This window comes from Ylistrum balloti, unplaced genomic scaffold (genome assembly GCF_031769215.1).
Source record: "Ylistrum balloti isolate Yb309-2 unplaced genomic scaffold, AGI_CSIRO_Ybal_v1 Utg370416, whole genome shotgun sequence".
Classification (NCBI taxonomy): domain Eukaryota; kingdom Metazoa; phylum Mollusca; class Bivalvia; order Pectinida; family Pectinidae; genus Ylistrum; species Ylistrum balloti.
The window spans coordinates 462,053-475,682 of record NW_026782282.1 but is presented as its reverse complement, the minus strand read 5'-3'; positions in this window follow the sequence as shown (position 1 = coordinate 475,682).

Sequence of the window (13,630 nt, the reverse complement as noted above, 5' to 3'; positions counted from 1 at the left end):
TTTATCACATTCAAAGATTTTCTGTTGTAGATAAAGCATGTAACTTTTCACTAATCGATCTCCTTTCCGCTTCATGTAATCTGTCTTTATCATCCTTTTTTTCGGAATAAAGCCGATATTCAATAGAAAACATGTCATGTTTGTATTGTCGTCAGTTCAGTATTTGAAATGTGATAATTTTTCAGGGTTAGTTCGGGAATCCTCTCTCAAGTCAGGCAGGGTTACTCCTTGTCATCAAAATGGGACGTATAACAAATATAGCATCATATAGAAATTTAAAGAAACCAATTTATTATTAGCATGAAATGTGATATTGATCAATATGTCTTTTTTATTTTGTTTGTATTTGTTTATTTATTATTATTATTTATTTTTTTTTTTTTTTTCGAGGCTTTTTTTTTTTTTTTTTTTATTGAATGTATCAATTTTGTTGCACAATTAGTCTTCGGTTGCAAATACAGTTAAAAACAGTTGATGCAAAAGAGTTAATCAATTTAACTACGTCAAACAATGTCTCTTGTGTGACTCAGCAATGTTGCTTGAGGTCAAAATTGTAAAAAACAAAAGATAAGTGACCTATCTTAGATTTGAGTTACCAATACTCTTTTATTTTTGTGAATAAAATTGTCATGATTTCATCAGAGAAAAGTGTATGTTTCAAAAAAATCACCAAATGAGCAATAGCTTTATCAATTTAAACTTTGTTGCATTCTCTATAGTAGCAAAAATAAGAAACCCCTCGAAAATATTAATTTCTACAGTAAGTCATTGTTGTTCTATTTAACATTGTGTTACATTACTGACCCACAACATTGTGGTATTTACAAAGGGGAATTAGTTTTACAGAGAAACTAACACTAGAAATGAGAGAACAAGTTTTATCTTTCAGGGCGAAGCCTATTTAGTGAACACTGTCTGAATCATCAACGATAAACATTCTCATACTGCTGTTATTCATAGAAATAAAATTGTACGTATGAGACTGTGTTATTCTTTTTTTACATTCAATTCCGTATTTCGAGTCAAATCAACAGACCCATATGTTGTTAATAGTTTAAAATATACAAGGTTATCGCATATCTGATGTAGGTCCACTTGTGCAATACCATGTCTCCTTAAGTTGGAAAATCTATGATAAACTTTGATAAAGAAGATATCATGTTCCACATATGGAAACAAAATAGAAAATCCAGATATACAGACACACAAACATTTGTCATCAGACGTAATATTGAAGGGGCATTATAAACATAGTAGGATTTATCACGAAAATGACTAGAATAGGACAAATTGTACCGGAAGGATAAGCGTTTTGGCCTTCATCAGAAACAGTTGGTCAATTAGCAGAGATACATCGAGGTCACACAGACGCAAATCTGTGTTACATCGCATGATATAGCTGGAATACTCTATATGTCAATGAAATGTGAGCATAATATCTTAATGTCAAATTACGTGAAAAAAAAAAAAGGAAAAACAACAGAAGACAAAGGTAAACTTATTTCGAAATAACAGCAAATGGAAAGCTTTTAAGATCTGACTTTTTCATATCCCGATGCGTTAAGAATCTGACCTATAGTTTCAGGATATCGTTACATTTAAATGCTATATTTCTTGATCATTGCCCTCAGCTGTCATCTCTCACACAGAAAGGGCTTTGTGTCACACACAAAGTGATATTGCTCTGATACTGTCAGGAAAGAGGTATTAGAAGGTTTCGATATTCAATATGCGGCATTGTACGACCGAACACATAGAAATAATACTGTTATCAATTTTACTTTATGTCAATCACACGTATTTATAGAGATTTCCTATCGTGAAAAAAGGCTTTGCAGGTAAATTCGTTGGGTTCATCCTGATTGAAGAGGTGCGAAACGAAACAAGAACTAAGCCATGTAATATAATGAAATGTACATGTTGTCATCAATCTTATGGTTTAATGTTTATGATATGCGATGTGCTAATAAACTGATACAATCCATGCATTCCGAAGGAATCAGACAAGGAATTTATACCATGGTGATATATTTGGTAGCAATAAACAGAACGCGTATAAGGCGGGAGCTTAGGTTAAAACTAGAATGTATGTCTAATGATCCAGGATATACGAGGTTTAGAAATGTCCTTGGTAAGAAATAGGTAAGTATACAGCATTTAATTTCCACAAACATTTCACATGTCACCCTTCAGAAAAAAATGCATGCAACTTCGGAAAAATATTTTTGCTAGTATGACAGTACTTTTGACTCCTGCGCACTGTAATATAGATGACGCACTTCCGTGTATTTTAGTGCAGATAAAGTTTCAATGGACGTTTTAATGCTGATAAAGTTTCAATCGACGTTAAATCGCCCTCAACGAAGCTTTTTTTTGAAGTTAGATTGAATCGTTTGGAATACGAATCAAATTCAAACAAATTTCCTGCAATTATCTCTGAAATCTATATTCAAACACAATTTGCCTGTATGACAAACCCGATATAGAACTATCATAGTTATTATTTGGCCTGAATCGCTTGAAGGCAGTGTTCAACATTAATTATTGCATTACACTTGAACCAAATTCTCACTTTCATACTATGAATCATTTTTTCCCGTTGACGCAGGACCCCTTACTTTGCGCTAATAAGGCTTTTTATAGAATTCTTCAATACTCCGGTCAATAGAGAGTTCTCTGAGCCATCAGGTGTCGGTGAATTATGCCACTTGGAGTCGACGTGAATAAATGTTTGTATCGCTAGATTGAAGGTGAATATGGTCTAGAGCTATTGCTCTTTCTAGCAATTTAAACATTCGGACTATGATAAAAAGTAAATCTTCCATTTTGAAGTGTTGATAAAATATCACCTTTCGATTACGACTTAATGACAGGTGTGATCTGAAACACTTCTTAAACGAGTAAATATAATAATCTAGTGCAAAAAGATGTCCAATATTTATGAACTTTTCAAATGTTTGAAAGCTTTAAACATATATTTTCCATGTGGAATTAGTGGGAATATTGACACCATCACACATCACGAATATTCACACATCGCAATACGGTGAGAAGACCATTATTTAAATCACAATGACTTGGGTATGAAATATTCATTACGATAATGATGGACTCATGATATATAACGATTATGCATATCTCTTTTGTGTTAAAAGTTAAAAGTGTGATATTTATTGAACAATTTTGCGTTTTACGTTCCGGAAGATTCATAGAAAATATAGATATATATTCGCGGTTGCCTTCATATTACGTTTGCATCTAATTAGTCAGTGAAATTAAGTTATATACAAAACATATCAGATAGAAGTATCATTCTGTCAATAAATAGCATATCTACCAATATTTATATTCCTCTTTGCATGAATGGTTGAAAATATTTCGCAAAAATTTACATGGCAGGTGCCATCGATGAAGCAGAAAACGCTTACTTTTCCGGAACACATGGTCTTATTCTCATTTTACTTTTACATAGATCTCCGTGTAAATCTTTATTTTGTTTATATTTTACTCTAGGTCATAATACTTAAATGCGATACTTATACCTACTTGATAAATGATTTTATAATCAATATGTATTACTTGAGAAGTCAATGTTAATTTATAAACTCTCTACCGACCATTAATTGTTTGAAGGCAGAACGCGCAAATATTTTTCTTGACATATTTTGAGCTGTTTTTTTTAACTGTTCGAAACCATTTAACATAACTGGTACTGTAAATTAATCAGAATATGCTTACCCTTATTGTAAAATATTGCAGCTCTGGAAATTCGTCTTTGAGGTAGTTTACCCTAAAATTTTAATACGCTAAATTGTTTCGCCTAATTGAGAATGTTTAAAGTGAATTTATTATATAGAACTTTTGAATTTCTTTCAATTTCTATTTCTATTTTCTAAGATATGATTGCATGCATTGGTATATTCGTGTTGCTTTCTTAGACATAGAGTGTATAATGCCGTTCATCAAAACGTATCCTGTATCCTATATTTTTACTTAAAATCTCAAGTTGCACCAAAGTCGTGTCAAACGATCAAGACGTCATAATGAACTTAAATGACACCAAAGATAAGAAAAACTCTATCTCATATATATGCCATTATCATTGGCCAACTAAGTACTTTAAGCTGATTGTTTTGTAATCGATTCCCGTTTGGCTACACATGATCGATAGCACTAAGATAGGATAGAGAAAGGAATGTCTTTGTTGCACCCTTTTTTGCGTGCACTTTTACTTTGTGTTAAGATGCATCGACTGGCAAATGAAAGTGTTTGATTTCAACGATCTGTTATCAGTATATTTTTTGTGAGAAATAAAAACTGATTTATTGCAATCAAAGAAACAGGAAATCATAACGAATCGCAAACAGTACATGCGCACAAGAATCAAAGACGACGAAAATGCTAAACGTACTTTAAAATGATTGAATCAAAGTCAGTTGACAGCCGGTTACATTAGCCATCACTTCACTAATGATACGCTAATTTAAATATTCAAATCAAGATTTTAACAGTATTGATAAAGGTTTGTAATTTGTGCCAAATATCCAAAAGATTATTCTTCAAACTCTTGCGTGAGTCTTGTTTTCTATTGTTAATGAATAAAGTATCATTGATTCAAATTTTTACATTGATACCTTATAAACAAAGGATACTGAGCCGTCTATTGATAATATCTCTGCATTAAAGCAATAGCATTCCAGTTATTGATAATACCAATCGACTTTTATATGCAAAATAAAATTGGAGAGAAATACTATAATGCCATACATGAGAAGGCGTGCAACATCATCACTTATATCTAAATTCAAATTCAAAATTATAAGTAAGCCATGCTGAAAAGTATAGTAACTTTTTTTCATACAAATGCACTTGAAGTTACTCAGAATCATGAGATGTATCAAAATTATATATAAATATGTATACATTTTTGAATTATGGGTCTAATGCACTTCCCAATTTAGAATGTGACATTTTCCCAGTCATTCTCTTTTCTATTTTTCTTTGTCGCCTCCCAGGCTTCAAATTTTAGGCTCTTAGTATCACTTTCGCGTCACAGAAGGACTAAACAGCTGCATGATGCAGTTTCGTTCATTGTTTGGCTCTACTGTATCTTGTTCTTAGTTGGTATTAAAAGGTACTATCGGGTTGCATTTCTTAAACAGACTTTCAATTCCAGTGTTATTTCACTTCACAAGGCTATTCTTTATGTGATGACAAGGAAGTATTACCTGCTTCGGTACAGCGCGTCATTAAACACAGCCAGAAGGTTCTCTTTCGAAAAGTAAATGTCATTTTAATTGCACACTCTAAAGTATATCTATCAAGTCAAGATAGAGAATTTAATCCTAATTGTCCATCAGCAATGCCCCAGAGGCAGAGAAGTGTTGGTTCTTTAACACTTAAAAGTCGTGAAAATATAACCTGATTTGAAATGGACAACTCTTGGGTACAGGAGAATTCATTTCAATCTGAATAAGTAAATTTCCTAAAAGCTGACGTGCAGCATGAAAATAGAATACTCAACATTGTATTTCATTTCCTCCGGTTAAATGTGTATTATCGTAGATGGTGAGAGCATAAGCATCACCAAATGTTGATAGTTTTGGAAATGTCAAACGGGGGTATTTTTAAAGACCCATTTCGCTCCGTTACATATACGAACAAACAAAAAACAATTCTCAAGTGGTCTTTATCATTTTTTGTATACTTTCGACTTTACCGATGCTTAATTCATAAAGTACGTAGGCTAGGCAATGAATTAAACTTCATCATATACCACCATCCTTTAAAAATTAAGCATCATATTGATATACTATTACGTTGCATGAGTAAAGTTTCTTAAACGTTTTTGTGTATGGATGAATATCTCGGCGTTTTTGTCTTTTAGAAGTGTTTGGAACTAAAAGTTATAATTCATTTCTTCTGACCAAACTATTTTATAGTGATAAGGCTGTTAGCTGTAACTAAACCTTCTTCTCATTTTGGTAGCATGGCTTATCTCGGATTTGACGAACATTCTTGATATTGAAGGCCGGCATCGTCGATGAATTTAAAATTTCGGTTAATCTTGTATTTTGACGTCTTATTTAGGGTTTTAAACCAATAAGATATCCAAGATTGCAGTCACAGTCTTAATTTTTCACTGACGTAGTCTCTAGTAACACACGTAGGAGATACAGATCTCTCAATGGTTATGCCCTCTCAATACTGACATGATTTGATAATTTTCCCTGATATTTAAAACAGAATTCAAGAAGTCGTCGAAAAGTGAATGTGAGACCTCATACAAGGAGAGACAAAAGCGAAATTCTTCATGCGAGATCCTACACTCAGATTGATGGTCCTTAGATAGTAATTGTCTTTGTAGAGTACATTGGTATGCAGGCTGTATCATTTATCTGTGATTTGCATGACAAAATGTTGTTTTACTTTTTATCTCCTTTCGTTGTCGATGTAATTCCCAACGAATTGTTCTGCAAAGCCAATTCAGAGGTGTCCGCATCCCAGAAGGAGGCAACTAGAAAGGAATGAATTTGTCTTTTAACACTTATGGAACTTCACTACTTGTGGTACGGTCAATATAGGGCGTCAGACGGTAATGAAATCAGAGACGAAATGATTAACAGGACTCCACTGTAGCATTACGTGATATAAACACGAAATTCCTAATTAGATTTTCTATTCATTGACAGGTTGTCACACTAATCTTTCAAATTGGCTGATCGTTAGACAACAATAGAGTGTTTTGTGTTGTAGACTTTGTAATACAAATTACATCAACAAATATTAGATGTTAACAGGGAGACTTTGTGCGCTTTGCTATGATAGTGACCTGCATGTAGTGTATGAGACTTTTGAGTTTTCTTACCTTTATGAAACGCTCTAACATGTGAAATCAAGTAAGAAATGTTCAATCCCACTTCACGCATTACTAACTCACTCTCAAGCCCCTTTCCTCCTCAACACATGAATATAATATACCATCGTCTCACAGTCTCACACGCTTTGTTCCTTAATTGACACAAATGACGAAAATGCTGATAGCTTTGTCATATTAGTTTCCTTGGTTATTTTGTCAGGGTACAATCTCTTTATGGTGGTTGTGAAACAATTTTGAACAATTGCAACCTATGTGTAGTAGTTTATTGGTTCCACTGAAGGGAAACATGTTATGATTTATGATATTGGTCTTCGCTGTAGTTTGATAATCTCTGTTCTTATATCTATATAGAAAATTCTTGAACAATTTATCCATGCCGTTCCCGATTTGTTTTCGAAATGATCCATTAACCTGACCATTCTGCACGCAAAACATCCCAACATCTATTTTTCTGACATTTTCTTCACGCAAAACAATATCTATCATTCTGATCATTCTTCACACAAAACATCATTCTTTTCTATTATACCCACATTATTTAATTATGTGCAAATTAGATGCTTAATACTACGAAGTTTGCAACTCTTCAATTCCAATGATATGTTCACTGTATTTGGTACCCCCAGTGTACGATAATGCAGACTTTATATAAAGATTTAAGATATAAGTTTCATCTATTTTACAACAATTGCGAAGCAAGTGTTTTCGAACTTATAATACAAGTTAAGCTTGTTGGTCCTGATTGAAGCGCTTTTCGAACTTATAATACAAGATAAGCTTGTTGGTCCAATTGAAGCGCAAGAGGATTCTTAGCATGAAACCGGAGTACCCGGGGAAAACCTACGTGGTCGGGCAGGTGACCCTTTCACGTCTGTTTAGGTTTCGAACCCCGGACATCTTGGTGAAAGCTAATGTCTTACCATTGTTTTACACAATTACATCTATAGATTTTCTCAAAATAAAACAAATCAAATAAACAACAAAAAACAAAACAAAAGTAAAGAAGTCCTCACAAACACATTAGATAGTCGTTGGAGATACTTGATCTTTGTATATAGATTATTAATCACAGCACGGAACTAGTCAGTTTTGCTTATTTTCTTAATTACATCTCTCTGCACAGCGATAACTGACCATATAGAGCGTCTATCGAATAGAGATGATGGGGGAATAGAGCATTAGCCTGATCAGTAACATCATGTGAAGGTTCCAGGTGTGTGTTTTGACGCTCCCCATCCGTTTTTATTTGTACATCTCAGCAGGAAACGGACCGGTCTGCGTTGCAATGTATGGGTTGCGTATTAGGACAAGGCACTTTCCCCTATTTGCTCTAGGTGACATCCGACAAGTCTCTTTTGTTTTGTTCAGTTAGGTAGCCACATATTACTAAAAGGAGCAGTTCGCAGGGTGATAAACCCAGAAACATGCGACTAGTAATGATGATATACACACATATATCAGTAATCATTGAGCTGATATCAACATGGAAATGCTTTTTCATGTAAGAACAAGAGGTTATTGCCCTTGTAAGTATATGAGATTTAATACAGGTTTTTCCAGATCGCCAGATCGCCTTATTGAACGTTGATGTTTGTGGACGTACAACAGCTAGGCATATCTTGGATTTCATTTGATCAATCAAGTTTATTTAACGTTATAAAGCACCATAGGTATAGCTTAGATATAATCAATATACTTAATAAGGACACTTGTGCTCAAGAATAGTCACTTCAAATCAGCCTGAGACACTGTAAATGATGTTTCTTGTTGCACTTCAATTGAAGCAACCTAATAAAGTCTACCAATTTACATATTCTTCAGTGATCGATTTTTGTTAAAGTACATGATAGCAGATTTAAAATCGCAATCATTGATTTTATTCTCTCGTCACGATAGTAGGGTTTTCTCCTGCTCGACGTTCGGGCAAAATAGTTAGGAAATCTGAAAAAGGACAAAAATATCGTTCCATGATCTTGTAGCATATCGGGAACCAACAATATCTCACAGATACTGATTTTCAGGGTACCAAAATACCATATTTCGTAAATCTTTCTAAAGGCTGGTTCATAAGAGTTTAAAGATACATAGCGTTTTTTATAATATCAATATAGTAATATCAAATCATTAAGAAAATACAAATATGGAAATAGCAAATTCAATAAAACTAGGACAAAATATGAACAAAAGAGAAATTTACACTGAGATAAAAAAAAAGTACAAGGATAATAAGAACAGGTGTTCGGGGAGAGTAAACGTCTTCTGCTTCATCGACGACAACCGCCATGCAAATATTGGTTAATCAAGGTTTCAAATGAGGACAAGATATACAACAACTAACATCAAACACATCCAGTTTCATATCACTCAAAGAAATGATAAAAAAAAAGAATATTTCTCAATGAGACCAATATAAGTGAAGATATTTAAGTGGTAAGCATATTTTAGAAAGTTTTTCGCGCACGAAGTATTGCGCTGAGATATGATTGCAGCTTCTGTATAGAGTGTGTTTGAATAAGAAATATAGGTGTAAAATTGTGTCAATACAGCTGACCTTATCATCTTGATCACGTGTTATAAAAACAATGTCCCACATTTAAATACATGTATCTAACCCAAATCCGTGGGATGTGCCGAAACATATGTATGTCAATTTGCATGGTACCGATTCGTGGCTAGGAATACTTTCACTTCATCAACGAGGAAATTCAAACAAGGAATCGATCGGTTCGCCGGGTCAATAAATAAAGAGGGCATGATTCAGTCCTTACAAATGATGAATAATGGACTATAAAGTAAAAGGTAAATTATCTCAAAAAACTCAAAATAAGAACGTCTCTTTTTTCAAATGAAAAGATTTTATCATGTATTGTTAGGTCGCTCCTTAATCTTCGTCTTGGACGAAAGAGCCGTTGGCATCTTAAGAAATAACACTGAATTATGTACATCGTTCAATTGGTTGTAGTGGATCATTAAAGCTATACCCAGAGAACCTCTCAGTAATTGGTGACCGTCTGGATCAACCCTACAGTGTGGTCGCCTTCTGCAAACATCTTTACTTAGTTATCGCTTCATCACAGCTAAAAGCGTAATAAGGATGTGTCGTTTGTATGGCTCAATTATTTAGATAGAAGTGGGCTCCGCACAGCTTCAGTAACACCTTATTTATCTATTTATCCTTCAGTCCCAGAGTTTAAGCAAACGACACACATCGAATCCTTCTCGTCGGTTTCCTTTCAAGTTACCAACAGAGTACTTAGTTACCCCTAAAATTATCGGCTACTTTTCATTCAAGGGATCGTTAAGATAAGTGGCAATACACTGCCAAATGAGGTTTATATAGTGAAGACATTTTTGTACTGCAAATGTTGAAAAGACATCAGATGTGAAGTGATAAAACGTTAGAGCAATCTTGTGATAAAAACAGCGTTGTCAAGGAAAATCCCTTCTGCCTCCAGGGGCCTGATAAAAAAAAGAGTTTTCTCCATCAAGTGACCGTGTACAAAAATAATCTAAGAACGCCATCCAGTTGCTCTCCATCAATATATTATCAGGGGCGTCTGTACCATAAGATAAATACCTTATTGGGCAGAAGATGGTCGAATCTAAATGAACTGTCATCCTAATGTTAGCCCGGTCTGAGTTACAGAGTCAGATCTTCTCTCTTTGTATTCTTCTCTTACAACATCCTCATAATTCAAACATGCATACAGACTATCGACAAATTGCTCTCCAGAAAAGTTCTTCACAAAGAAAAACTTAATTTAATTACTGTGTTATATTTTGCGATAATGAGTCTCTATTTAAAAGGCAAAGGCACTTCAATCTGAAAGACGTAGTATCATTTCTGTATAAGAAAATAATAGCATACATATAACATACCAATAAGCGCTAACTAAGACACGGCAAGTCATGGGGAAAAAAAAGATTTTTACAATGGCAATAAATTTGCTTTTTACTTTTGTTTATTTTGCAATTATGAGTCTTTATTTAAACGTCAAGGGCGCTGCGTGTATCATTGATTTCTGATTAAGAAAATAGATCTTTAGAATAATACTAACATCTCCTGTAGTAAATAGGCTTAATACCATGATGTTCAAAACAAGACCAAGGCTTCATGGCCGTCAAAGTGAGCGATGTTTGCGTGATGGACTAAGTATAATTAAGTGTGGCCATAGTATATAACATACGAAACAAAACATTATCCTTTCTGTGATAAACATGAAATGAAATGACGGGAACCCACTCCGGATCAGGAGTGTTTGAGCTTACTTAAGAAGTGGGAAATCTTATGATCAATTTCAGGATTTCCGTTAAGAATGTATCCATTGAACGATTTATTGTTCGCTGTTTTGTTTTTCCGAGGAATTTTTTACTTCCTTTTCTTCTGTTTAAAAAAGGTGGTTCATATTACCTTAGAACGAAGGTGCATGGTTCGACAATCCCTACCCTTGACGTTTTGTGTCTTTCTGTGTTGTCGTGTCGTGGTTGTGCCCTTTGGCAATACGCTTTACTCTTATCGCTCTGAATGACAAGGGACGGGCCTCCCCTGTTGTTCAGTGAGGTTATCGCCAGCTGCTTCATAGAGATTCAGTCATTGTCCTTCACGAAACGAAAGATACATAAAATACATTATTTTTACGGGCTATACTTTTTTTATTTTTTTTTCTGGCGAAAAAATTAATATAAAAAGAAATCTGACAAAATCATGTTGAGGTTACAATTATACAAACAGTGATGAAGCTGGCGGTACAACCCCCAAAGATGAATAGTCAGTTTAGCGGAACAACACTAATGACCTGAAACAGCATGGGTTGAGTTACCATTGCCGTTTCTGCAGCAATCATCAATATTACGGTAGTGTTGGTACCCACTGGAACAACAGAGCATTTCTGAACACGTTTGGAGATAATAAAGAAATACAATTATATTGATATATGTCCTTGAAAGGAAATTGTGTTGGATTTATCTATAAACAGGGTCTCATCCTGTCAACATCTAATTTGTTTTATGTACTTACATAGCTCAATATTTCAAAAATTGATTCTCAAATTGTTTAAAAAATCGGAACTAAAAAAATATTATGTAATCAATATACGACCTCCAGACAACAAAAATAGAATTTGAACATTTAAGACGATAGAACATCACTGCCATAAATATTGACTTTAAGCTGACTTTTAAGCGATGAAAAGACTTCTTTGTAAACACTTACTCTTGTGGTTGAAGCAGTAAGATGGGCAATAAGGATTTTAAAATCATTTGGCAGATCCTTGCAAGGAACTCGTTCTTACTCTGATGCGCGACTGTGACCTCATTATTGAAACAAAAATAGTTATTTTCTCCTATGTCAATATACTCTATGGACGATTGTTTATAATTCAAATTAGCCCTTGCTTTCAATAGCGCTTAACACCTCGGCATGTCTTTTTTCGGGACAATTACAGTTTGTTCGTCATAAATATACAGTTAAGTACATCTTGATGTTTTAGTTAAACTATAAATCTTGTTAATAGACATCAATAATAATCAATAGTTTTGACTTAAATTTTTTCGGTAAATATATCAAATCATTTAACCTTTGATTTGCATACAATTAAAAAGTTTTTAAAAAGTGAAAAAAATCTTTCATATTAACAGCGACTGTTGACATCATTTTTGAATCTTTTAAAACGATTACCAAGACGAAAAAGAAAATGTCGACATGTTAACATAATTCAACTTCAAATTTCATGACATGATATGAACAAAAGGAAGACCCTTGAATGTTCGACGACAGTCGCCATGTGAAACTTAGTCAATTAAAGTAAGGAACGCCATATCCCCTAACGAGATCAAGGTTAACAACGAATGGAACAGAGTATTAGTAAGTATATTTCCAATAAGATCAGCATGACGACTGTTTAAACAAAATCAAGTTTTCATACTAAAATTCGGAGTTGTTAATTTCAACCAGGACATTTCAACTGTATGTATGAGATCTGTCATTGAAAATCTTTGCAAACAAATTGCAGAGCAATAATAATTTTTTGCAATATTTTAGAAATCTTAACTTAAATTCTTCTGATCGCTTTTATAGGTTGGACTGGCGGCGGTAATTTTTCCAGACGTTTGCTTACAATTCCATTAGTTTGGTGTCCAAATGAAAACTGATTTGTAGACCTTCTATTCTGTGGTTTGAATTTCAACACATGGAAGTCTTTAAAAGACTACATGTCTGGACCAGCATAGAATTTATATTGATTTCTCCATGAATTCCGCTTTACAGATACAAAACACATTCACTAATATATATATATTGTATTTAAAGTAAGTTAGGATAGAAAAGACGTCAAAGTTACCCTTTTCAGATATCCGGTGTTGTCCTTTGGGAGGAATGACCGTCGAAGAATATCTCACTGCCGTATCTCACGATAAATACCAATCCAACCCAGCGTCATTTCTATCTCTCTGCCCATTTACATATTGTTCTTAATTGTCCTCGGGATTTCCAAATATACCTTTATCTATATGTGTGTGGATTTACGAAGTAAACGTATTCAGATAGCCTAGGGTATTTGGAGCATTGTCCAGATGTACAAAATATATTCCATTGAGTTGACGCGGGTTATATTCCGTTACCGATTTTTTATTTTTCAGTCCAAAAAGTTCAAGTAACGCGCCTCAGTATATTGTATTTTACGTGTTTATAATGTCGTGTTATCCAGACTGTGTACATATCACTACTTCACATATTCATAACTCAAGACGAAC